The sequence below is a fragment of the Canis aureus genome, chromosome 17, assembly GCF_053574225.1.
Source record: "Canis aureus isolate CA01 chromosome 17, VMU_Caureus_v.1.0, whole genome shotgun sequence".
Taxonomy (NCBI): domain Eukaryota; kingdom Metazoa; phylum Chordata; class Mammalia; order Carnivora; family Canidae; genus Canis; species Canis aureus.
The window spans coordinates 60,718,009-60,743,959 of record NC_135627.1 but is presented as its reverse complement, the minus strand read 5'-3'; the positions used below and the strand labels follow the sequence as shown (position 1 = coordinate 60,743,959).

Genomic DNA, 25,951 nt, shown 5'->3' with positions numbered 1-25,951 from the left:
TTTTTTTGCTTAAGGGTTTTCTGTGTATAGTATCATGTCATCTGCAAATAGTGACAGTTTTATTCCTTTCCACTTTGGGTGCCTTTTATTTCTTTTTCTTGCCTAATTGCTCCAAGACTTGCAATATTATGTTGAATAGAAGTGGTAAGGGTGGGAATCTTTGTCTTGTTTCCAGCCTTAGAGGAAAAGTTTTCTGCTTTTCACCACGGACTTGTTATATTATTTATTTATTATTTTGAGGTGTGTTTCTTCTATACCCAACCTATCCAGATTTTTATTGTGTTGAATTTTGTCAAATGCCTCTTCTGCATCTATTGATAGGGTTGTACAGGTTTTCTCCTTCCTTTGATAATGCAGTGTATGACACTCACATGCAGATGTTGAATCATTCTTGCACCCCTGAAAGAGAGCACACTTGATCATGGTGTATCATCCTTTTGAAACTCTCTGGAGTTCTTGGTTCTGGATGTCTGTATCCCTCTGCAGGTTAAAAGTGTTTTCATCCATTATTTTGTCAAATAAGTTTTCTACTCCTTTCTCTTCTCCATCTGGGGACCTCTACATGTGGATGTTAGTCTGTTTGGTGGTGTCCCATAAGTTCCTGAAGCTACTTTCACTCTTGTTCTTTCTTCTCTTTGCTGGTCTAATTGGAGGCATTCTGATGCCTTGTCTGGGAGTTTGCTGATCCTTCCTTCTGCTTCATCTAGTCTGTTGTCGAACCCTCCAGTGCATTTTTCAGTTCAGTTATTGTTTCTTCAGGTCTATGACTTCCTATGTGGTACTCATATTTTGTTTTTGTTGAAGTTCTAACTTTGTCTCATTTTCTCCGGAACTTAGTATTTTGGTCAGGTAAAGCACTTGCCTCTGTTTCATTAAGGTTTTTTCTTCTTCTGAGATTTTATCCTGTTCTTTCATTTGGAACAAGTTCCTTTGTTTCTGTATTTTCTTTGACTCTCTGTGTTGGTTGCTATGCAACCATAGAAAACAGCCACATTTCCCAACCTGAAGGAGTGAGATCATGAAGGAGATGAAACTATTATTCAACCTTGCTCTAGCTCTTCATGGTATCTCAAAACTTTGTGTTTGTCCAAGCCTCCTATTTTGTTCCTAGTGGCTCCCAATAATTGAGGGTGCACTAGGACCTGTGGGTGCCCCAAAGGGAGATCTCAGTCAGCAACTAGATTCAAGCTGATTGAAAACAAGAACCTAAGGCAACAGGATTTAAAGTGTGCAAATGTACCTCTTTCAGGGGAAGCCTGGGAGACAGGCGTTATTGTCTGCCCCTCTGCACTGAGCCCTGGGCTGACGGCCAATGAAGAGCCATTTCTTTGTTTGTTACCTTCCCACTGAATCTGTGAACACAAGCCTCGCTGGACACCAGGGCCAAGCTACCAAGGAATGTTTTCTCAAGGTGGCAGCCACAAAATCTGGGCCACCAAAGAAGTATATAAGCAGCTCCTTTCTTGGAGACACTGGAAACATGGGGCTAGGAAGAGGAAAAGTGTGAAGATGGTGCCCACCAGCCTTCCCAGTCTCTGAAGAGGTCGTCAGTGTTCAAATAAAAGCATGCCCCACAGGCCACAGCTGTACAGATAAGCTAATAAGCTGCTTTTACAGAGTGAGTATTTCAGTCTGATGCCTCTTTGCTGTGCCCTGCAGTACAGCTGGTTAAGAACTCCTTTTCAGTTTGTTATAGCCCCATGGAGCCTGTAAAAGTCAAGGCCCGCAGGCCACCAGAGCCAAGCAGCCTCTCCTGAGTGGCAGCTGCAAAAATCAGGGCACAAGAACTAGTGTATAAGCTCCTTTCTGGGAGAAACTGGTGACCTGGAATGAAGCAGAGGAAGAGCACAAAAATAGCACCCACCTGCAGCTGTTTTGTAAAGTATTTCAGTAGGACCCTGGATGTGTGTTAAATTAGATGCCTATCCCTCAGGTGAAGCTTTAAAATATGCAAACAGGTTTTGTTCACAGAAAGAGTTGATGCATTTTAGTTGGCTGTCTCTATGCTGGGTCCTGGGGGTGGGTAATTCTGAACAGCCCCGTGAGAACTACTTCTCAAGTCCCTATATCCTGTGGGGCTCTTGGACATGAGCCCGATGGGTTTTCAAAGCTAGATGTTTTGGGGACTTATCTCTCAGGTACAGGCCTTAAAGAGTTGCAGTACCACAAGAAGAGTTCAAACTCTTTACTCCCCAGGGACAGGTTCCAACTCGAGATAGCCTCCTTGACGGTGGGTTACTTTGCCTGGGCTGAGATTCGTCGTGAGACTGTGTCTCAGTCTCTCCTACCATTTTTTTTTTTAAATTTAAGTAACGTTGACAATGTTATATTAGTTACAGGTGTACAAGGCAGTGCTTCAGCAAGTCTATATGTTATGGTATGCTCACCACAAATGTAGCTCCACCTGTCACCATACAACACTACTGCAGCACCGACGATATTCCCTATTCTGCACCTTTAATCCACGTGACTCACTCATGCTGTAACAGGAAGCCTGTACCTCCCACTGCCTGTCCCTCTGGCAACCATCAATTTATTCTCTGTATTAATGTGTTTGTTTCTGCTTTTTCTTCTTTTTATTCCACTTAGCATATTACCCTCTAGGTCCATCTGTATTTGGATGTGTGTGTTTGTGTGTCTACACACACACATACATACACACGATGGCAATATCTTATTCTTTCTTATGGTTGATATTCCATCGTGTGTATGTATGTATGTGTGTAGACACACACACACACGTTTATCCATTCTTCTCTCAGTGGATACTTGCATTGTTTTTGTATCTCGGCTCATGCTACACTAAATAGAGGGATACATATGTCTTTTTGAATTAGTGTTGTTTTCTGTGGCCAAATACCTAATAGTGGTATATTGATATGCTGAAATTGATATTGCAACATTACTGAATAGTGGAATTAGTGGATTTTATATTTTACAACTTCCCCCATTTTCCACAGTGTCTATACCAACAACAGTGAACAAGAATTCCTTTTTCTGGGATCCCTGGGTGGCTCAGTGGTTTAGTGTCACGTTTGGCCCAGGGCGTGATCCTGGAGACCCGGGTTCAAATCCCACATTGGGCTCTCCCCATGGAGCCTGCTTCTCCCTCTGCCTCTCTGTCTCTCTGTATCTCTCATGAATAAATAAATAAAATCTTTTTAAAAATTCCTTTTTCAGTATATTCTTACCAACATTTATTTATCTTTTTTGATACTAGCTCTTCTGATAGGTGCTGATATCTAACTCATTGTGGTTTTGATTTGCATTTCCCTGATGTGGAGTGATGTTGAGCCATCTTTTCATGTGTCTGTTAGCCATCTTTATGTTTTCTTTGGAGAAATGTCTATTCAGGTCCTCTGCCCATTTTAAAATTAGATATTCTTTTGGTGTTGAGTTGTATAAGTTTTTTATATATTTTGCATATTATCTCCTTATCAGATATATCATTTGCAAATATCTTCTCATTCAGTGGGTTGCCTTTTCATTTTGTTGATAGTTTCCTTCACTGTGCAAAAGCTTCTAATTTTGGTGTAGTCCCAATAGTTTATTTTTGCTTTTGTTTCCCTTGCTTTAGGAGACATATCTAGAAAAATGTTGCTAAGGCCTATGTTCGAGAGGTTACCGCCGCCTATGTTTTCTTCTAGATGTTTTATGGTTTCAGGTCTCACATTTAGTTTCTTTTTTAAAAAAAAGATTTATTTTTTCTGGGTGGGAGAGAGGGGGAGAGAACATGAGCACAAGCAGGGGGAGGGGCAGAGGCAGAGGGAGACAGAACCTCAAGTAGGTTCCCTGTTGAGTGCAGTCCTGGGGCTCAATCCCACTACCCTGAGATCATGACCTGAGCTGAAATCAAAAGTCAGGTGCTCAGTTGAGCCACCCAGCTGCTAGGCTCTTGATCCATTCTGAGTTTATTTTTGTATATGGTGTAAGAAAGTGGTCTAGTTTCATTTTTTTGCCTGTAGCTGTCTGGTCTTCCCAGCACCATTGGTTAAAGAGACTGTCTTTCCCCTATTGTATATTCTTGCCTGTCTTGTTGAGATTAACTGATCATTTAAGCATGGGCCCCACTTCTGGCTCTCTGTTCCATTCCATTGATCTCTGCATCCATTTCTGTTTGCCAGTGCCATCCTGTTTTGATCACTATCACTATATCTTGAAATCAAGGATTATGATAGCTCCAGGTTTGTTCTTTCTCAAGATTGATTTGGCTACTCAGGGTCTTTTGTGACTGCACACAAATTTAGGATAATTTCTTCTGGTTCGAGGAAAAATGCTATTAGTATTTTGATAGTGATTGTACTGAATGTGTAGATTGCTTTGGGTAGGACAGCCGTTTTAACAAATTCTTCCAATCCATCAGCATGGAATGTGCATTTGTTCATGTCACCTTCAACTTCTTTCATCAGTGTTTTATAGTTTTCAGAGTAGGCCTTTCACCTCTTTGGATAAGTTTATTTCTAGATATTTATTCTTTTTTGGTGTGTAAAGTTATAGAATTGTTTTCTTGATTTCTCTTTATGCTACTTTGTTGTAGGAAACAAAACCAGTTTCTGTGTATTCATTTTATATTTTACAACTGCACTGAATTCGTTTATTCTAATAGTTTTTTTTTGGTGAAGTCTTTAGGGTTTTCTATGTATAGTATCATGTCATCTGCCAATAGAGAAAGTTTAACTTTGTCCTTATCAATGTGCCCTTCTTTCTTTCTTTTTTTTCTTTTTGCTGTGGCTAGGACTTCTAGTCACTGATGAGTAGAAGTGGCAAGAGTGGACATCCTTGACTTTTTCTTGATCTCAGGTTTTCACATTGCGTATGATATCAGCTGTAGGTTTGTCATATATGGCCAGTATTATCTGAGGTATGTTCCCTCTAAACCCACTTTGTTGAGTTTTTATCATCAACAAATGTTGACTTTTGTTACATGCCTTTTTTGCATATACTGAGATGATCATATGATTTTTATCCTTAGTTTTGTTAATATTGTGTATCACATTGATTGATATGTGAATATCAAACTCCCCATACATCCTGGAATGAATCCTACTCGACTGAGGTGAATGATCCTTTTAATGTATTACTAAATGGAACGTGCTGGTTTTTTATTGAGGATTTTTACATCTGTGCTTATCAGGGATACTGGCCCGTAGTTTTCTTCTTTGTAGGGTCTTTGTCTGGTTTTGGTACCTTGTAGAACATATTTGTAAGCTTTCCTTCCTCTTCTATTGTTTAGAATAGCTTGAGAATAGGTATAAACTGGTGTTTGGTAGATTCACCTGTGAATCCATCTGGTACTGGACTTTTGTTTGTTGGGAGTTTTTTCATTACCAATTCACTTTTGTTACTATTAATTGGTCTATTCAGATTTTCTATTTTTCCTAACTCAGTTTTGGAAGATAGTATGTTTCCAGGAATTTATCCATTTCTCCTGGGTTGTACAAGTTTTTGGCATATAATTTTTTTTGTGGTAGTCTCCTATAACCTTTTGTATTTCTATGATGTTGCTTTTTTACTTCTGTTTTGTTTCTGATTTTATTTGGGACCTCTCATTTTTTTTTCTTTGAGTCTGGCTAAAGGCTTATCAATTTTATTTACATTTTAAGGAACCAGCTCTTGGTTTCATTGATCTTTTCAATTTTTTTTTCAGTTCTTATTTCATTTATTTCTGCTCTGTTTTTTTTTTTTTAATTATTATTTCCTTCTTTCTACTACCCTTGGGTTTTGTTCTTTTTCTAGTTCCCTTAGTACTAAGGTTAGATAGTTTGTGATATTTATTTTTTGAGGTAGGCCTGTATCACTGTAAATTCTTCTCTTGGAAGTGCCATCATTGTATCCCAAAGATGTTGGCCCATTGTGTTTTCATGTATTTTTTAATTTCCTCTTTGATTTCTTTATTGACCCATTCATTGTTTGTTGTCTAGCTTCCACATGTTTGTGTTTTTTCTAGTTTTATTTTTAAAAGATGTTATTAATATACTTGAGTGAGAGATCACCAGTGTGTGAGCGGGAGGGCCAAAGGGAGAGGGAGAAGCAGGCTCCCCATTGAGCAGGGAGGCCGAAGCAGAACTCAATCCCAGGACCTCGAGATCATGGCCTGAGCTAAAGGCAGATGCTCAACTACTGAGCCACTCAGGTGCCTCTCCAGGTTTTTTTTTTTTTTTTCTTGTGATTGATTTCTACTTTCATACTATTATGGTTGAAAAAGACACTTGACAGCATCTTTTTATGATTGATTGAAACTTATTTTGTGGCTTATAATGTGATCTCTCCTGGAGAATGTTCCATGTGCAGTTGAAAAGAATGTTTTTCTGTTTTTAGATGTAGTGTGGGCTGGGCTCCTAGGGTACTCTGTGATGGGCTGCCCTGGTGGAATAGTGGCAGGTGAAGCAGATGCAAGCCAGGGTGTCCTGGGGCTTTCCACATGGAGGGCACACTGCAGGGCACCTGCTCTGGAGCTGAGCTATGGCACAGGATAGGTGATGCTGGGGTGCTCCACACATGGGGTTAGAACTGAGGCAAGCATGAGATGTCCCAGTGCGCTCTGTGCTGGGAGTACCCTAGCAAGCTTGCTGAGGCGGAAGTGGAATGAGCCCAGGGTACCAGGGTATTCCAGGTTGCTTGGGCCTGTGTCACCTTCGTGCAATAACTAGAGATACAGTGAGTGCTGAGCAGAGTCCTGATGTGAGCAGCACTGTGCTGAGGTGACCGAGGAGGTGAGCTGGCTAGGGCACCTGGACCCTGTTTCCATCTGCACTGTCAAACTTGGGGATAGGGCACTTAAACCCTGGTGCTTGCCTGCCCCTTGGGCTCAGGGAGAGTTTCAGCAGCTCCCCCACTTTTTGGCTGGTTCTAGGGTCAGGCCCTTTATATTCTAGGTGCTCTGTTAAACTGTAGTCTTATTTCCCCCTGTGCCCTAGGACAGAGGAATCGTCCCACAGCCTCTTTACACTACCTCTCCCCGCTTCAGTTCACAGTGTCAAGGGTGGGTGGTTCCCTTCGTGCCTCCATCTCTCTTGATGTTCTCTACGCAGTTTCTCTGTCTTCTGTTGTGCAGAAGCTGTTCATTTAGCCCTCAGTTCTCAGGAGGAATTGCTCTATAAATAGGTGCAGATTTGGTGTGCCCATGGAGGACGGTGAGTTTGGGATCTTCCTACATTGCCATCTTGGATCAGAACCCCACACCCCCACCCACTTTGATGTGGGTGTTTTTCTCGTTTGCCTGATTTGTGGGGTTTGCTTAACTAGCTTTTGGGTTTCCTTCAGAAGAAATTGTTTTTATATGTAGCTGGAAGGAGGTGAACTATGTCATCCTCCCAAACTAAAACCCTGTGGCTTTCTGTTGTTGTTGGTGGTGGTCATTAGAAAGAAATGAGGACAATTCAGAGGAAAAATGCAAGTTTCATTGTAAAGATAAACAAAACCTGTGTATATTTGGTGAAATCATGGATTTTTCTAGATAGAACATTTGAAAATCATCTGAATGGTTTCAGACTAGATGGTCCTTTGTTCATTCCTTATAGAATGACACAAGATAATACACAATATAAGGAAAGTACTTATTCTCCAGAATTGGCAAAATGGCAGCAAAGTGATAACCATCCATCCTGACTGACCTCCTGCTAACTTCGCTCCAACACACCAATCTGAGTGATCTTGGTAAGTACAAATCTGACCATGTCCCTGGGCAGAACTGACTTAGTAGTAAGCGCTACAACACTCCTCCAGCCTTGGGTCTTTCTGGAATTGTAATCTCTGTGTTGAAACTGTTTAGAACAGACATTGTTACCCAAAACATCAGGCTGGCTTACATCGCCATGACTTCATGCTCTTCTGGATGCTTGGCTCCTTAGAGAACACCTGCCCATCTTCAGAGAGCAAACCCAAGGTGATGCTGTGAAGCCTTATCTGGCAACCTCCCCTCTTTTGTGAACAGTGCACATTCACTTCTGTTGGGCATATTCCTAAGAGTGGAATTGCTAGGGCACAAGGTGAGTTGTTTTTGTTTGTTTGCTTGTTTTGTGTGTGTGTGTGTGTGTGTGTGTGTTTGTTTTTAGCTTAGAAGGCACATCCAAACCGATTTTGTTTCAGTTGCTTCACATCCTCACCAATATTTGGTGTTATTGTTCTTTAAAATATTTGCCATTCTAGTGGGTAATGATATTTCACCCTGATATGAATTGGCCATTTCCCAGATGACTGATGATACAATATCTTCTTTATATATATACTGAATTTTCTTTCCAGATGTATACACTGCACATATCATCATTAATCTTTTAAGGCTGGTACTTTGCTGTGTTTTAAGAAATTGTTGCTACCCATCTAACAGCTATTCTAAATCACAGGGTAGGGGACCAAACAGACAAAGGCTTGGAACCCTGAGGACTGTGGGCTGCCGTCTATAAGAGAAAGAAGTAAGCATGTATCTACTAAAAACACTATTTGTCTTTTCATGAACCTGACCTTAAAAATCACCAAAACACAGATATTTTTGCAGAAATGTACATTTACATAGAGGAATTGGGTTAGCTATAAAATCTTCAATCGCTGCTGTAAGGCTTTTAGCAGCTCAGTTGAATGACTTCTAATACCTGCACAAATGTTGGTATTGGTGCCTATAGGCACTCAATAGATTCCTATTGAATGAAGGAATACAAAATACATATGAGGTAAAAATACATATTATCTAAAAGTGCTTATTATCAAGGGAATTTTAAGTATGTACAAATCCCCATAAACCACAAATGGTTTTTATAAGAAAAGATGACAAGGACTCTGGTATTATAAGAAGGTGGCAAAAACATCTATAGTAAATAGAAAATTTTGAAGTAAAAAAATGCCTTAGGGATCAGCTTTGTTTAGTATGAGTAGCAGCTCTTAGGAAAGTGTGACAAGTATCACAGGAGATACTAAATAGAATGGGACTATGAACAACTGCTAGCTCTGACTGCTCTGGTATATATTAAAAAGCTATCCATTTGAGGAACAACAGAAAAAATTAAGGTCATAGATCTGAGAATTGGGAGCTGAAGCTGATAAATTTAATGATAAAATCTGTAAATCTAAAAAACTATTCATGAAAGGAGCATATTCATGCCCATATGTAAATTTTTCTCTAAGTTCTGTATTTCTCCCTGATTATTTTTCAGTATGACTTATGTATTACCCTACTACTGGCTGTAAAATGAAAGGATAGACTGAACTGACTTTGTATTAACAAAGGGTTGTTACAATTTGATTAAGTATAACTGATTTAAGGAATTTCAAAAGAGAAATATTCCTTGTCATAGTTCAATGAACAGATCTTAGAAGTAGCTGGCTGGCATGATTAGCAACACCTTAAGCAAAAATCCTATTTTTTGAAATTAGAGTGAAGAAATCCTACTTGAACTGTGAAGCATCATCAAAAGAAACAATCTCTTTCTGGGACTTCCAAAGTAAGGGTAAAAGAGGGAGAAAGGAACAGAAAACATAATGATTGAAAACTCCCCCAGTCTGGGGAGGGATATGATCATCCAGGCACAGGAAGCTCCAAGAGCAATCTTTACCAAGACACATTATAATCAACCTCTGAAGAACCAAAGACAAAAATCTCTAAACAAAGAACTATTACCTACAAAGAAATCCCAAAAAGGTCTTCAGCAGATTTTTCAGCAGAAATCTTTCAGGGGAGGAGAGAGTAGGGTGATATATTCAAAGTGCTCAAAGAAAAAAAACTCATCTAAGAATACTTTACCCAGCAAAGCTGTTATTCAGACATGAAGGAGAGATAAAGATATTCCTAGATAAACAAAAGCCACCAAATCGACCTACAAGTAATGGTAAATGAGTTTTCAAACTAGAACAAAAGGATGCTACTTAGTAACATGAAAATATATTAAAGTAAGAAGCTTACTGGTAAAGGTATATTAAAATTCAAAATAATAATGCAATGGTGGTATGTAAATCTCTTTGAAACCTAGCATATAGGTTAAGAAACAAAAGTGTTGGAAATAACCATAGCTACGTTATTTTGTTAATGGCCGCAATATAAAAAGATGTAAATTGGGACATCAACATAAAATGTTGGGGGGCGGAGACAAGTAAATGGGTAGAACTTTCTCATGCAATTGAAGTTACCAACTTAAAATAGATGGTTATAACTACACCATTTATCATGAAAGCAGTAAAGCAAAAGCCTATAATGGATACACAAATGATAAAGAATTAAAGCAAACTGCTACAAAAAATGACAACAAGAAAGGAACTATATAAAACAATCAGAAATCAATTAACAAAATGGATACAGTGCATCCTTACTTATCAATAATTACTTTAGATGGGCAAAATTCTCTAACAGACACAGACTGGCTGAATGGGGGAAAAATAAAAACCCATTTGTATGCCGTCTACATAGGACTCAAGCAGTAAGGACATTCACAGGCTAAATGTCAAGGGATCAAAAAAGATATGTCAAGCAAAGAGCAACCAAAAGAGAACAGAAGTAGTTATCTGAGACACACATTAAGAGTATTATTATGCAATGATAAAAGGGGTCAATTCATCAGGAGGAAATAACAATTCTAAATATATATGCACCCAATATGGGAGCATCTAAAAAAACCTGATTTGTTAACAGATCTGAAGGGAGAAATAGACAGCAGTGCCATAATAGGAGAGGACGTCAGAATGCCACTTTCAACAACAGACAGACCATCCAGATATAAAAATAAGGTAATGGATTTGTTACACTTTAGACCAGACATAAAGAGAATATTCCATCCAATAGCAGCAGAATACACATTCTTCTCAAGTGCAGACAAAACATTCTTTAGGAAAGATTACATGGAAAAAAAAAAAAGGAAAGATTACATGATAGGTCACAAAAAATGTCTTGGCAAATTTTTTTTCAAAGATTTTATTTATTTATTCATGAGAGACACACACAAAGAGAGAGAGAGAGAGACAGAGACACAGGCAGAGGGAGAAGCAGGCTCCACACAGGGAGCCTGATGCGGGACTCGATCCCGGGACTCCAGGGTCATACCGTGGGCTGAAGGCAGGTGCTAAACCACTGAGCCACCCGGGGATCCCTGTCTTAACAAATTTAAGAGGGAATGGTACTAAGTATCTTTTCTGACCATAGTGGTCTAAAACTAGAAAACAGTAATAGGAGGAAAGATGGAAAATTCACAGTTGTGAAGATTAACCTACTCATGAAAAACCAATGGGCCAAAGAAGAAATCAAAAGAGAAATAAAAAAAATATACAAAGACAACTGAAAATGGAACTACAAAATATCAAAAAAAAGCAGTACTGAAAGTTCAGAGCAATAAATGCCTACATCAAGAAACAAGGATTTTAACCAACCTCCCTTTGACCTCGAGAACTGAAACACCAATAAGCTAACTCCAACGTTAGGAGAAGGAAGGAAATAAAGATCAGGGCAGAAAAAATGGAACACTGGCTGAAAAGTTTAATAGGAAAAGTCAATGAAACCAAGAGTAGTTTTTGTAAGATAAACAACATTGACAAACCCTTGGCTAGACTCACCACAAAAAGGACTCAAAATCCGAAGTGGAAGAGGAGATGTTAAAATGGATACCACAGGAATACAGAGTAACATGAAAGACTACTATGAACAATTATATGCCAACAAACTGGACAATCTAGAAGAAATGGATACATTCCTAGAAATACCCAATCTATGAAGACTGAATCATGAAGAAATAAAAAAATCTGAAACGACTGACTGTTGTCAAGGAGATTTTATCAGTAATCAAAAATCTCTGAATGAAGAAGCTCAGGACCAGAAGGCTTCACTAGTAAATTCTATAGAACATTTAAGGAAGATTTAATACCAAGCTAGCTTAAACTCTTTCAGAAAACAGGAGAGGAGGGAATACTGCTAAGCTCATTTTATGAGGTCAGCATGACCCTGATGCCAAAACCAGATAAAGGCACTAGAAGAAAAAAAAATTACAGGCCAGCATCCCTAATGAACATGGATGGGGATATTCCTCAAAACTGATTTCAATAATACATTAAAAGATTCATACACTATGATCGAATGCAGAATTGTAAGGATGGTTCAACATTCGCAGTCAATGTGACACACCACAGTAACGAAATGAGATGGAATTACATAATCCTCTCAATAGATCAAAAAACATGTAATAAAACACATCTATTTGTGATAAAAACTCTCAGTAAGAGGGGTTATAGAGGGAATATATACCTTGATATAATAAAAGCCACATATGAGAAAACCACAGCTCACATACTCCATGGTTAAAAGCTGAACACATTTCCTCTAAGATCGGGGACAAGACAAAAATATCTACTCTCCCCACTTCTATTCAGCATACTATTGGCAGTCCTAGCCAGAGTGGTTAGGGGAAAAATGACATAAAGAGGATCCAAATCAGAAAGAAAGAAGCAAAACTCATGATATGCAGGTATAATGAAAACCCTACAGACTCCACCAAAAAAACTATTAAATTCAGTAAAGTTGCAATATATAAAATAAAAACTGTTTCATTGCTAGACTTGAATATCAATCTATTAGAAAATTAAGAAAACAATCCCATTTGCAAGTGCATCAAAAAGAATAAAATACCCAGGAATGAATTTAACCAAGGAGGTGAAAGATCTGTACAGTGAAAGCTGTAAGAAGACCTTGGTGAAAGGGACTGTTAAAGACACACATAATGGAACGATATTCTGTGTTCACAGATTGGAAGAATATTGTTCAAATGTGCCTACTGTGCAAAGCAGTCTACAGCTTTGATGCAATTCCCGTCAAACCTCCAATGGCATTTTTCACCAAAATAGACTAATTTTAAAATTAGTATGGAATCCAAGAAGACCCTGAATCCTTAAGGAAGAACAAAGCTGGAGGGATATGCTTCCTGATTTCAAACGACATTACAAAGCTACAGTAATCAAAGCAGTATGGTATGGCATAAAGACATGCAGATCAATGGAATGGAACAGTCCAGAAATAGACCCATGCATATAAGGTGAATTTATGACAAGGCAGCCAAGAGTGTACAACAGGAAAAGGACAGTCTCTTCAATAAATAGTGCCGGGAAACTGGAAGGAATTAAACTGGACCGCTACCTTATGTCATCCATAAACAAAAATAAGCTCAAAATGGGTTAAAGACTCCTAGAGAAAACACAGGATGTAAGCTCCTTAACATCGGTCTTGGTGTTGATCTTTTGAATCTGACACCAAAAGTAGAGACAACAAAGACAAAAATAAACAAATGAGAACACATCAAACATTTTGGCTTCTACACAGTCAGGGAAACCATCAACAAAATAAAAGGGGACCTATGAAATGGCAGGAAATATTTGTAAATATTTGTAAATCATATCTGATAAAGGGCTAATATCCAGACTATAGAAGTTCTACAACTCACTAAGAAAAAGCAAAACACAATAATCTGAGTAAACAATGGGCAGAGGATTTGAATAGACATTTTTCTAAAGAAGATATACAGATGGCCAACAGATATATAAGATATTCAACATTGGTAGTCATCAGGGGAATGCAAATCAAAACCACAATGAGATATCATCTCCCACCTGTTAAATGATTTTTAGAAAAAAGGCAGATAACAAATGTTGGATGTGGAGGAAAGGAAACCCTTAAACACTGCTGGTGGGAATGTAAATTGGTACATCCATTGAGGAGAAGAGTATGGTGGTTTCCCCCAAAATTGAAAATTTAAATACCATATGATCCAGCGATTTCACGCCTGGAACATCTAGCCAAAGTAACGGACACCAGTATCTTGAAGAGATACCTGCACACCCATGTTCACTGTAGCCGTGTTCACAACAGGTTGTTTCCACATCTTAGCTAAGTGACCATCGACACATGTACAGATAAACAAGATGTGGTATATACACAATGGGATGTTCCTTAGCCACGAAAAAGAAGGAAATCCTGCCATTTGTGACAACGTGTGTGGACTGTGAGGGGATTATGCTGAGTTAAGCCAGACAGATAAAGACAAATATCCTTTACATGTGGAATCTAAAAATACTGAACTTGTATTTTGACAAAAACAGAGAATATAATGGTGGTTACCAGGGACTGGGGGAGCTGGGGAGATGTTACTTAGGGGTACAAACTCACTTATCTACTAAGTTCTGAAGGTCTTAGGAACAGCTAAGTGATTACAGTCAACAATACTGTGTTATAAACCTCCAAGTTGCTTAGGGACTAGGTCTCAACTATTCTCAGCAAAAATAAATAAATAAATAAATAAATAAATAAATAAATAAATAAACAAACAAATAAAATAAAAATAAAAATAAAAATAAAAATAAAAATAAAAATAAAAATAAAAATAAATAAATAAGTGTTATGGGACACGATAAAAATGTTAGATAATGCTACTGGAGTAATCATACTGCCATATATGTTTCCAAAGCAACATACTATACACCTGAAACTTACACAATATGTCAACTATATCTCAAAAAATATTGAAAGAACACCACTTTTATGTTATTTTTTGATCAATAATCAGGAGAAATGATATTTTTGGTTTGAATTATCCAGATAATTGCTGTAATTCTTCCTTTTAGTTTTCTAGTGCACTAACGGTATAATATTAGACTGTGGGACTCAGCTTTAGCCAATTACTGTATTATAGGCCTCAAAATTATTCATTAAAAAATACATGTATTTGAGAGCCTGACTGGATCTTAGAGATTAGTTTAATTCAAGGTTTCTCTTCCTCAGACAACTAACTAACACTTTGGGCTGGATAGTTCTTTGCTGGGAGTGGGTGGGGGCTGTTCTATGCATTGTAGGATGCCAGTCGCACCCTTCCTCACCCCTGCACTGTCACAACCAAAACTGTTTCTAGACTTTGCCAAATGTTCTCAGGCATAGCAGGGGTGGAAAGAGTCCCTCAGGTGAAAACCACTGCTAACCTTCTGTATTATGGAAACGTAATGCCCTTAGATGAGCTCAGGGATCAAGATTCTAGTGGAATGCCTCCCCATCATTTTTTAAAGTTAAAATTTCATTTTTATAAGCTGAAATATGGGCAGAGGTTTAAAAAGAAAGTAGTTCTACAAAGTTTATAGTGGGGGAAAAAAGGCTCTGCTCTGACCTCGTCTCATTTCTTAGAGCAACACTGTTCACTAGCACTTTCTGCAGTGTTGTGGCTATGTGCTGTCAGGTACGGTAGCCACTGGACTGTTCTCCCCTGGCTTTGGCAGGTGTTAGAAACCTGGGAGCCCACATTCTTGAAGCCAGGCTGGTGGTGTTGCTGTTGAGGATACGGAATTGCACTTATATTTGCTGGGTTCAGTATAGCACTCCTACCCACAACTGTGTTTGGGATCTTCACATCTAGGTTTGCTGGCCCAACTTTCCAGAGAATAAACTTCAGTATTCTATGGAATGAGGAAGAGGTGGCTGATTTGAGGTTCACATGCTGTGTATATTGCAATAAAAATTTATTTACAAAAATAAGCAGCAGGCCAGATTCGGCCCATGGTTCTGCTTTGTTGAATCCTGTCAACAAACTTTTGCACCAATTATCCAATTTTACTGCTCCCTTACCAAGGCCAGAACCACTGCATGCACTCTGGCACATCTCCCTTGGTCACCCTCTTCCTGCCTCCTTCCTCAGGGCCCTGGTAACACTGGGCCTGAGACATCGAGTCCTGGCCATTCAGTAGCTCAGAATGATAAAGAGAAGAGACGATGAATAGTCCACTGGTTTGTGAGGGCAGGTAGGGAACATGGTTTGGGGACCCTCGATCTTGTGGGGGAACAGAGGGGAGGTGTTCTCCCAAAGATAACCTATTGGCCTGCCATGCCTCCAGTGCTCCTATATGGAGGTGGGGGGGTGGGGTGAAAGGAGTTCCAGTTCTCCTGAACTGGCCCAGCCAGCGTGCCTCGAAGAGGGAAAAGGCTGGGCTCACAGGTGGATTTTCTCTGAACTTAAAGTATGGGATACCTATCACCTCCTTTGTTTTTGGCCTGGACTCCAATCACTAATTCATGGGTAACTGTGTGCCTCTTGCCATTTTCTAATATAAATCAATAAGAATGAATTATCAAAACTCAAAGGCAGTATTTCAAGTCTGAGTTAGCTGCCCATATGTGACAAGGAACCACACCTAAAATAAGGCAACATGGATTCATGTCTACACACCATTTTCAAAACCTACCAGTGGACTTGGTCATTATACATTACTGTCAGACTAGTGCTGGTCATTATGGTCCCCTCCTGGCCATCCTCAACTTTGCCTCCTGCTCCATGATCAGGATCACTGAATACACGTGTTTACCAGAAGAGATTTTTTTAAGATACACGTATTTGCCAGAACAGAGTCTTCAAAACCCCAGACCGCCTTGAAATCCTGCTGAGAGGCGCAGAAATGAAAGCAGAATTTATTGTATTACATAGGCCAGTTTATAATCCTGGACGCATATAAAAATTAGCCTTTAAAAATATCGCACTCCAGGGCAACTGAAACAATCTCTGGGGTGGGTATCAGCGGAAAAAATCTTAAGTGATTTTACTGTGGAGCTGTAACAGGAACCACTGTTTTAGGCCAGTTTCCTGATTTACTCCTAGGCCTAGCTTTATGTTTCTTATGCCTGGGACCCATACTCATTCTTATGGCTACTGAAAGTGTATATTTTCAGGATTCTGTACTTTTCAAAACTTTAAAAACTCTTTTTCTATTGCTGGACAGATGGCAGAGTAGGATGACCTTAGCTCACCTTATCCACATACAGTTAGCACATCACATTATACGTATTATATCAGTGTCAGCAACCCAGAAAATGACTGGCAAACAAACTTAACAACTAAATGTAGAGAAGCAGCCACACTGAAGAGGGTAGGCAGGGGAGGAGACATGCTGGGGAGCTAAATGACCTGTACGATCATCTGGAACAGAGGGACCCATGGATTCAAATTGAGGAGAGAAACAGACTATCACACCAGCAAACCTATGGTAGGAAGACAAATACCCATAACATTCGGCTTTGAAAACCAGAAGGGCTGAATTTCAGGAGTTCTTATAATTAACAGGACTTAAAAACTGGAATTTTAAAAATCAACAGGCTTGGCTCGGGGAAAATTGGTAGGGCAAGAGAAAACCTAGCACAGAAAACAGCCTGTGGAGGAACAGCATAGAAACAGCAGTTTGAAAAACACCTGGGGCATGCGAGAGGGAGAGTTGTTTACTAATTTCAGAGCCTGTCCTGGAGGGTCAGAGATCACGGGGAGAATCTTCCAGGAACAAAGGAGCTGGCAGGTGCCATTTCCCTTCTCAGCCCCCCAGCATCAACGCATGGCCACCTGCAGGAACCAGCCTGGCACTGATACTTGCTACCATCACACGTCCTGCTTTCTGCTCCCCCTACACCTCAGTGGACCTGCCTCTTCTAGCCAGACCCACTTTAGTCCTGGTGCTGCGGGCCCCCCCTTCACCAGAAGACCAGCGCAAACCTTGCTAACACTGTCCTGCCCTGGCAAAAAAAATTATTCAAAATGAGAATAGATTTTGGGAACTCAGCCACACCATCAAGTGTAATAATATTCACGTTATAGGAATTTCAGAAGAAGAGAGAGAAAGGGGGCAGAAAATTTACTTGAAGAAATCATAGCTGAAAACCTCCTGAATCTGGGGAAGAGAACAGAAATCTAGCTCCAGGAGGCACAGAACTCCTCCAACAAAATCAATGCATGGAGGTCCACGCTAAGACATACAGTAATTAAAATGGCAAAGGGTTGTGATAAAGAATTTTAAAAGCAGCAAGAAAAAAAGAAGACAGTTACACACAAGGGAAACCCTATAAGGCTATAATCAGAGTTTTCAGCAGAAACTTTGCAAGCCGGAAGAAACTGGCATGATATAATAAAAGTGCAAGAAGGAAAAAATCTGCAGCCAAGAATACTCTATTTAGCAGGGCTATAATTCAGAAGAGAAGGAGAGATAGAGTTTCCAGACAAACAAAAGTTAAGGGAATTCATGACCACCCAACCAGCCCAACAAAAAATGTTAAAGGGTTGGGGTTAGGGTTTAGAGTAGAAAAGAAAGACCATAAATAAGAGTAAGAAAAGTAGGAAGTACAAAAGCAGTAAAAATAAGTATACCTGTAAAAATCAGCCAAGGGACTCACAAAATAAAAAGATGTAAAGTATGATACTATATACCTAAAATGTGGGGTTAGGGGAGAGAAGTAAAGAATAAGTTTAAGCAACATCAACTTAAGATAGACTGCTATAGGCCTAGGATGTTATATACAAACTTAATAGTAATCACAAATCAAAAACCAGTAATAGATGTGCAAAAATAGAGAAAGGAATCCAAATATGTCACTAAAAAAGGCAACTAATCATGAGAGAAGAGAGGAAGGGGAGGAAGGAACAAAGAGCTGCAAAATCAACCATAAAACAAGTAACAAAATGGCAATAATACATACTTATCAATAATTACTTTAAATGTAAATGGACTAAACACTCCAATCAAAAGGCACAGGGTGATGGAATGGATTAAAACAATGAACACCACCACCACTCATCTCTATGCTGCCTTCAAGAGACTCATTTCAGACCTAAAGATATCTGCAGATTGGACGTGAGGGGATGGAGAAGCATTTATCAGGCAAATGGATGTGAAAAGAAAGCCGGGTATCAATATTTACGCTAGACAAAATAGACTGTAAAACAAAACTATAACAAGAGATGAAGGATATTATCATAAAGGGAACAATCCAACAAGAAGATATAACAATTATAAATATTTATGCACCCAACATGGGAGCACCCAAATACATGAACCAGTTATTAACAAACATAAAGGAAGTAATCTATGGTAATACAATAATAATAGTGCACTTTAACACCCCCCTTACATCCATGGATAGATTATCCAAACAGAAAATCGACAAGGAAATAGTGGCTTTGAATGACACATAGGACCAGATGGATCGAAGGGATATATTCAGAATGATCCATCCTAAAACAGCAGAATACATATTCTTTTCAAGTGCACATGGAACATTCTCCAAAACAGATTACATATTAGGCCACAAAACAAGGCTCAACAAATTAAAAAAAGATCAAAGTCATACCATGTATCTTCTCTGACCACAATGCTATGAAACTAGAAATCACAAGAAAAAAATCTGGAAGGAGCACAAATACATGGAATTTAAATAGCATGCAATGAATTGGTCAACCAGGTACTCAAGGAAGAAATAAAAAATACGCGGAAACAAATAAAAATGAAAACAATGGTCCAACATCTTTGGGTTACAGCAAAAGTGGTTCTAAGAGGGAAGTTTATAACAATACCTCAAGAAGCAAGAAAATCTCAAATAAATAACCTAACATTACACCTAAACGAGCTAGAACAAGAACAAACAAAACCCCAAACCAGTAGAAAGAAGGAAATAAAAAATTAGAGCAGAAAGAAATGAAATAGAAATTAAAAAACAATAGAACAGATAAATGAAACCAGGAGCTGGTTATTTGAAAAGATCAACAAAATTGATAAGCCTTCAGCCAGACTCCTGAGAGACAGAGAGAGCGAGCGAGCAAGAAAACATGCAAGTAAGAGCATGCTCAAGCAAAATCAGAAATGAAAGAGGAGAAATAACAACTAACATCGCAGAAATACAAAGGATTGTAAAAACTATATGCCAACCAATTGGACAGCCTAGAAAAAAAGTGGATAAATTCCTATAGACCTATAACCTCCTAAAAGTGAATCAAGAAGAAAGACAAAATTTGAAGTGATTGATTACCAGGAAGGAGATTGAATCCATAATCAAAAAACTCCCAGCCAACATAAGTCCAGGACCAGATGGCTTCACAGGTGAATTCTACCAAACATTTAAAGAAGAGTTCAAACTATTCCAAAAAATAGAAGAGGAAGGAAAACTATGATGTTCATTCTATGAGGCCAGTATTACTCTGACACCAAAACCAGAACAACGTAGGTTCAGAGGGAACACGGCTTACTATCTTATAAACCTGAAACTAATATAATGCTGTATGTTAACTATACTGGAAATTGTAAAAACAAAACAAAACAAAACCCAAAACTTACTTACTTTCTGTGAAATAAACTCTTACAACCTTCCAGGCCCCCAAACCTATGCCTCTAAAAAACCATGAAAACCAAGACCCAGAATATTGGGCCTGGTATAATTTGCACTGAGAACGCCAGCGAGAAAGGCAGGAGTGAGGACAAAGGAATATTCTTTTCTCTTTGTTGTATCCCCCTCTCATATTAATCAGAACAGCATTCACTTTTTCCCCATTTTGTGTAATTATTTTGGCTAAAGTATACTTAACATGTCCTCTCAATTAACTTTGGAAAATGGATAATGGAAACCCTGAAGAATAAGTTTCCACTGCCATGTTCCCCTCTCAATAATTATTTTCAAGCTCTGTTATCTGGAAATCTGCTTTAATAACAAAATGTGCTTTTTAGCCTTGAATCCTCCTCGGTTCCAACTTCTGCTGTGGCTTACATAAGTTTCCTCTTGCGGTATTATCTGTTAACTCACTGAAAACAGAACTATTGAATGCATTTGTAATGCTTACGCCAGAGACACAAGGCTGCCTGCATCAGAAGAGCTCATCTAACTGCCCCACAGAACAAAGACCCGGGCTGAACAAAAGCTCCGTCCAGCCTTCCCCAGAACACACAGACGTCATCATCATTGTACGTTCTAAAGAGCAAAGAAGGATCTAATCTTTTCCACGAATCTGCCTCACTGGGGAAAAATGTTGACTGTTGAGATTAGTCTTGTAATAGCAAGGCCTCCACTCAGCAAACAGGATTTAGGGCGGTACCTCAAAGTTTCACGGGTTAGTAGTATGTCAAGAACTCACTATTATTTGAAAGGCAGCAGGACTCATTATGTCCTTGGGTACTCTCCCGGCTAGAACTGTGTGTGGGCTTTCCTGGGTGATGAAAAGTAAAAATATTAAATTAAAAAAATATATCCTATCTTTGAAAGAGCTTACTATTCAAGACACAGATGCAGAAACAGAAGGACCTAAAGAGGGAACAGCTTGATAGATAGGCAACACATATGTCAATTAAATGACCATTTTTTTTACTGAAGATAAAGGGATACAAGTATCTTCCTATATTGTAAAGAGTGAGTCATTTCAGGCTTGTATTTTCAGATATGGCAACAAGCTGTCATGTATTCAGTTGGGTACTTGCCTGAAGAAGTACCGGCCACTCTAACCTGCGGAGATACCTGGGCTGGAGGATAAATTTAGGAATGAGGTCACTGCTCCAGGTTGGACCCACTGTGAGTTGAAGGGGACCGTCAAGGGGATGGACCAGATCCCAATTTCCATGGGATCTTGGAGAGCCTTAAGACAACAGCCTCCCTCCCAGAATGCCATGAGTGAGAGTGGGTCCCCAGAACTGCCTCTTTGGTCTTGAACCCACGCAGTTCAGTAGCAGGGTCCTTGGATTTTTCTACACTCTTGGGGGCCCACCGCAGCTGTACATAGACTAGTTTTGGCTGGGATTAAACTAATTTTCCATTAATTACTCACTTAAACTTCTGGAATTTCAGTGTAGGTTTTCTTATCTGCTTTTGTGTGCAGGAAACCATCTAAAAACTACTTTTGGAAAATTAATATCCAATTAATAAGTTACCAATCTCAAGCATAGTTTATTCTTAAACTTACTGATTTGACTTCAATTCTCAGATCTTATTATTCTAATCTATCAAATGTTAACAATTAACACATTTTTAAAAGAGCTCTTGCAGCTTAATTAAGTAATTTCCTTTCACATCGTAAACTGTATTTATACATTTATTGTATTGATTTTCTAAGTAGTTAAGTGACTGCTGAACTGATTAATAAACAAAACCTTTAAAATACTTTAAAAATTCTTGTAAATCTGATCAATTAAACAGATAAAAATGGTGAATCTTAAATCCTCTTAAATGTTTCAATTTTATAAATTTATTAAAACTTCACCCTATACCCCTCAAAATCTAAAATATGATTCAGTTCTAAACTACATTTTATTTTTTAGAAGATTTTATTTATTTTAGAGAAAGAGTGCATGTGAGTGGGGGGAGGGACCAGAGGGAAGGAGAAAGAGAATACCAAGCAGACGCCCGCTGAGCATGGAGCCCAACTCAGGGATTGATCTCAAGACCCTGAGATCATGACCTGAGTCAACATCAAAACACTTAACAACTGAGCCACTCAGGTGCCTCTCTAAACTATATTTTATTTTATTATTATTATTTTTAGATTCTATTTATTTACTCACGAGAGACATAGAGAGAGAGGCAGAGACACAGAGAGAGGGAGAAGCAGGCTCCCTGCAGGGAGCCCCATTCAGAACTTGACCCCAGGACCCCGGGGTCATGCCCTGAGCTGAAGGCAGACGCTCAACCGCTGAGCCACCCAGGTGCCCCCCTAAACCCTATTTTAAATTGGAATCACAAAGTTGATCTCTTGTTCTAATAGACCAAATTCTCTAAAACACAACAAATTCTTAAAATGTCAAAGATGAACACAGTATTTCTGAACCTAGAACAGAAATTTTAATATTATAGGTTTTGTTTACTTTATTATTTCTGTACTTAATTCTAGTTTTTTTTTTCTGGGATTAAAACATAAATATCCACTAAAGGGATAACTATGTTATTGCAAATAATTTGGGGTTGCTTTTCTAGTTAACTGCATGGATGGCTGTTTGGCCAGGAGATGTCCCAACAAAGGAGGGGCAAATAGGATTCTCGTTTATGGTCGCTATAACAGGGATTCCAGGACTTAGAGGGCCCATCTCTGTGGCTAAGTCAAATCATTATGTGATTCCTCGCCACTAACAGACTTCTGCAACCTCCTCTGAGATGGTGGCTGACTTCATCACTGCCTCATCAGGTCTGCAATGTCTCTGTTTCTCTGAAGATATTTACATGTTACCCCGTTGAATTCTACATTTCTCAGGGCTTTGCTGCCTCTACAGTCCTGATAACCAAATGTTCTTGGGTTCATGGAGAAAAGCAGATGAGCCCGGAAGGCCCAGCTATTTGAAATGTCTCATGTGAATCTGGTGTTAAAGGGATGACCCCAAAGCAGCTGGGAACTGAAGAGAGGTGGGATCAGGAAAGAAAGGTGCTAAGCTGCTCCTAACTCAACTATCAACATCATTAAAACTTAAGGGGTCAGGGAAAGCAATTTGATGCACTGGCTTCCAGGGCCCACAAACGTGGCATCCTCTCACGGCCATTTGTGGGTTAAGGTCCCACTTGGGCATATTCATGCCACATAGCCCTGCTCCCACTATCTACCTAGGTGACAGAGCCAAGGGTGAACACCTAACCTAAGGGAAAGGATGCAAAATGCTGGGTTGGGCAACTGGATTTGCTCCTGAACAAAAACACACAGTCTAGGGTGGTCACCTAGGCTGGCACAGCAGAAGTCTGAAGTTACATCTAACAGAAAAAGTAGTTGTTCTGACCTCACGCCATTTTTCTGGTGAAAAGGAGATTAAAGACCTTCTTTTCATAGCCCCGGAGAAGGTTATAGAATTGTTACTTTATTTAACAAGGCCCCAGCTCTGGAAGCTTCTTCCATGATCCTGTTTACTATTTAACTGTTTTCATTGATCCTTTCTACGGCCCTTTCAACAGAGGGTGATCAAACTGAAGTTTGCCCCCTATAGAAGGCTGAATGTGTTACTTTTTCAACCGTCAAGGAGAGAAACTCCTATTCTTTAATAAAGAGAAATTTAGTGCATGAAGACTGGAGACACTCACAGCTGCAGAGGTGCAGTGAGCCACAGGAGTAAGTGAGCTTAGGATTCACACACGGTAAGGACCATTCTCCTCTCTTCTCTGGCCTTCATCTTGTAGGTCAGTACCATTCTTTTCTCTTACGGAAGTGTGGCTTTCCTTTTGCGGTGGAAAACACAGCTGCTAACTACTCCCAAGCTTCACATGTTACAGCTTCAGCTACCCGGAGGGAGGCTAACTTCTCTTTCCCAACCAATACCAGTTCCCCATTGCCAAAATGACATCAGTACACAGGTAGCCTAAATGCATCAACTGCAGCTGGGAGGCAGGATTTGGTTATCTTCACACGGTGCTTTGAATATACCTGCGTGAATGGGGGAGGAGGCTCTCCGCAGTGGACTGCTAGGAAGACAATACCTTACTTGGCCATGATATGGAGATGACCAGTGTTAAAAATTAATAGAAGGACATCTTAACCCTTGGACTTCATATCATTACTTAGATGGTTCAACATTAGGCTTTCTCTTAAATAAATGACATTCCTCATTTACATGGTTTGAATGTCTTTTGTTTTAGAAAAGGAGAACATTAAAAAAAATCTTATTTGTATAAAAGTTAGGTGACAAACTGCAAAACCTAATTTCCTGGAAATCTCTAGAAAGTGAACAGGTAGTCAATAACCTAATGATTTGGGTGTGATTTCAGCCTTGCAGTATTAGGTATTTCCTTTACTTCTCTTTTTTTTAGTAAGATATCCTCTTTTGAGGTCCAAGGGGAAAAAAATCTATTTGCAGTTTCTGACAACAAACATTACAGATAAGGAATACATTGGGATCAGACTAAAATGACATACATTTTGGAATTTTCAAAGTCATATACATATATTGTCACGTGCACATGGAAAATTCTCCAGAACAGATCATATGTTAAGCCACAAGTCTTAATAAATCTAAGAGGTCTGAAGTCACATCAACCATCTTTCTGATCACAGTGATATGAAACTAAAAATCAATTACAAGAAGATAATTGGAAAATTTACACATACGCAGAGATTAAACAACACGGTATTGAACCACCAAAGGGTCAAATAAGAAATCAAAAGAAAAGTGAAAAATTACTGTGAGAAAAATGAAAATGCAAATATAACATACCAAACTTATGGGATGTAGCAAAAGCAGTTCTAAGAGAGAATTTCATAATGATAAATGGCTATATCAAGAAATAAGAAAGATTTCACATAGCCTCACTTTACATCACAAAAAAGTAGGAAAACAATAAACAAAACCCAAAGTTAGTAGAGGAAGTAACAAAGAGCAGAAATACATGAAATAGAGACTAAAGAGACAATAAGGAAGATCTGTGAAACTAAGAGCTGTTTCTTTTCTTTCTTTTTTTTTTAAGAGTTGTTTCTTTTTAAAATTTTAATTCTAGTGTAGTTAACATACAATGTTATATTCATTTCAGGTGTACAGTATAGCAACTTTACAATTAAGAGATAGTTTTTTGAGAGATAAACACAATTGACAATCTTAGATAGACCCACCAATAAAAAAGAGAGGACACAAATAAAATCAGAAATGAAAGCAATGTTACAACTGATATCACAGAAACACAAAGGATCAAAGATACTAGGATGAATAATTATATGGCAACAAATTGAACAGCCTAGAAGAAATGGATAAATTCCTAGAAACATACAACCTACCAAGACTAAATCACGAGGAAACAGAAAAATATGAACAGATCAATTCCTAGTAAGGAGACTGAATCAGTACTCAAAACCTCCCAATCAACATAAAGTCCAGGGCCAGATGGCTTCACCGGTGAAATCTACCAAACATTTAAAGAATTTCTGCCAAATCCTTCTCAACTCTTCCAAAAATAGAAGAGGAGGGAACATTTCCAAACATTTTATGAGTTCAGCATTGCCCTGATACTAGAACCAGACAAGCGTGTTACAAGAAAAAGAAATTACAGGTTAATATCCCTGATGAACACATACAAAAATGCTCAACAAAATACTAGCAAACTGAATTCACAAGATATTAAAAAGACCATATACCATGTTAAAGTGGGATTTATTCCAGGATTATAATGGTTAAACAGGAATCAATGCAATACACCACATCAACAAAATGAGGAAAAAAACTCTTACCATACTAGATATTGAGGGAATATACCTCAATA

At 38.8% G+C, this 25,951-nt stretch overlaps 1 protein-coding gene and 1 long non-coding RNA gene across 2 annotated transcripts in view; one reads left to right on the top strand and one right to left on the bottom strand.

Annotated features, from left to right (window-relative positions):
* The window catches only part of FAM124A (family with sequence similarity 124 member A), an 85,014-nt gene that overhangs the window by 9,922 nt on the left and 49,141 nt on the right, over positions 1-25,951 (bottom strand). The gene's annotated exons all lie outside the window — the stretch shown is intronic.
* On the top strand, positions 113-9,927 carry LOC144288119 (uncharacterized). Its single transcript, XR_013356119.1, has 4 exons — positions 113-1,618; positions 7,521-7,656; positions 7,772-7,988; positions 9,370-9,927. It is a non-coding gene; the product is annotated as an uncharacterized LOC144288119 (long non-coding RNA).